Here is a 2,500-nt window from a genome sequence, read left to right on the forward strand (position 1 = left end):
GAAGGTGTGGTTTACTTTTTTTATAAATAATGTATACTTCAATAATTTTATTGATGGAATTAAAAATCCGTATTAAAATTGATTAAGTAATAGTTTGAATATGCCATAAATTGTTATTTTTTATAGGGTTATTCTAAATCCAGGGGAATTAATAAAGCATTAAAAATATAATTTATTTTAGACCTTCTGTGATTATAGAATTATAAGACTGGTAAGAAAATGCTATAAAGATACATCCAAAAATAATATAATAATATCTACACATACATACAAAAGGTACAAATGTAAGTACATATTTTTCTCATTGTGCATTATGACCACAAATGCCTATCACAAATTAAGTCAACTGTGTACTATAACTGAGTAGATTAAGACTAGTATTGCATGGAACGCACGCCTTATCTTTCATAGCACCAGCAATTATTTGTAATGCTGATGCAGTGTCCTTCACTGAGCTTACAAGCTGTTTCAGGTGACTTTCTATATTTTGGTTTTGTACCTGAAGCATGTCGGGCAAAATTCTCCTGATCTGCTTTTTTTGACCATGCACTACCTCAAGCCTACTCCCTCCCCGGGACTCAAGCTGAGATGCTCTGTTCTTGAAAGTGCTCTGCTTGTTGGACTGTTGCACTAAATCCACCCTGAGTGTTACTGTTTCTATTAAAAAAGGAGGTAATTCTGAGGATGTGGTCCATTGACACAATGGGTATTGTCATTTCTTGCTCTGCTGAAGTTTCCCTATCCAATGTTACAATAACTGCTGAGTCTGTTATGATCTGAGATGCTGTCCCAGATGGCCCAGGATTTGGTTCTGTAACATCTAAAAAATACAAATCTATTTTAATTTTATAATATACAATTTTGAGTCAAAGACACTGCATGTATCATACTCCAAAACCCCAACATTCAACTAATTATATAAAAATAAGAATAAAATATATATCAGCATATAAATAATTTTACCATTTCTTGTATTATAATGTGTGGCTGCTTAATATTAAAAAGAATCAAATATTACTAAATTTCAAATATAACCATATCACAAAAGGGAATAGATTTGTATCCCCTCTTAATTTAAAATATCTTAATTACCTCATTTCATAAAACCCCTAGTAAGCCCGTAATAACAACAGGCTCAATCAGTGTTTAAAAAGCTTCTTCAACAGGACTGTAGTTTGTCAGAACTGCTGGGCCACCACCTGGAAACCAAGAACAAATGGTTAATAAATAAATAAAATATAGAGATAATGAACTGACATTGATAACTTTATTTCTGATTTTGTTAATATTCTCACATCCCCTACCCATCTTGTTTTCATTATAGACCCGTAATATTAATTCAGGTAATTTCCTGCAATATAAACTGTCATCTAAAATTAATTTTAAACTAAAAAAAAAATAAAAAAAAATAAAACAACCGAGGCTTCATGATTCAAATGGTAAAATGACCTAAGTGACCAATTTAAACCCGTTGTTTAATTGTGTTATGATGTGATCTGAATGATTATGTTGATATTTATTTATGTATGATTCACAACTTGACGAGCTGAATTTGCTATTTCTAATTAAATCAAAAAATAATATCTTAATTATTATACATTCATGATGTTAATTGAAGAAATTACTTTTACTTAAATATTAAACACTAATAAAATATGAAGCAAATTAGATCTACATGTAATACTGTTATTATTTACAACTTGACGAGTCGTATTAATTTATTTTATTTACTTCAAAAAATCCCTGCATTAGACTACATTTGTGGAGGATTTTTATAAGGTGAAAATTGTTCTTACAATTGCACATTTTTTCAGGAAATAACTTATTTATAATCAATACACACTCAGAAATGAAATAATACCAAACAAATAAGGTTATGCATTTAATATTACCATTCTTTAAGTTATATTGCTGGCCTTTGTTTAATCCCCCAAAGTTATAGAATTCTTTGAATAGAAACTGATTATAGGTAATTACTAAACTATTTCTACATTCTATTTTCTTTATGACATTATGTTTTGTCTCCATATTGTGTTATGTGTCAGTGAGTGACTATCATATTCAGCACTTGATATTACCCTCACATTATTTTGAGTTACTGTGTCATGGATATTAAATAATAAAAAATAAATTTGATACTCACTCCTACTTCAACTATTCTGTGACAAGAATATCTAGTTTTATATGACATGTACTAATTTCCTTTACTCTGATGATAAGATAAGGTTTCAAGCACTTGTGAGCAATTTCAACAGCTAATGTTGAGGGTACCTAGAGAATTTCCACAACAAATTTACTTTTGAAATTTTACCTGTTCCTCCCGTGTGTTTTTTTGTTTTTTTTTTTCTCTCTCTCTCTCTCTCGTGCTGCCTTTTCCTTCACGGCTGCTCTTAGGTTTGTGAACTTCCTACGCACTTCATTCACATTCCTCTGTACGCGGAGCGACAAGATTCACCTCCGTAGCTACACTCTCCCAGGCGTTATTTTTCACTTGTTCAGT

Source organism: Penaeus monodon, unplaced genomic scaffold (assembly GCF_015228065.2).
Source record: "Penaeus monodon isolate SGIC_2016 unplaced genomic scaffold, NSTDA_Pmon_1 PmonScaffold_3847, whole genome shotgun sequence".
Lineage (NCBI taxonomy): Eukaryota > Metazoa > Arthropoda > Malacostraca > Decapoda > Penaeidae > Penaeus > Penaeus monodon.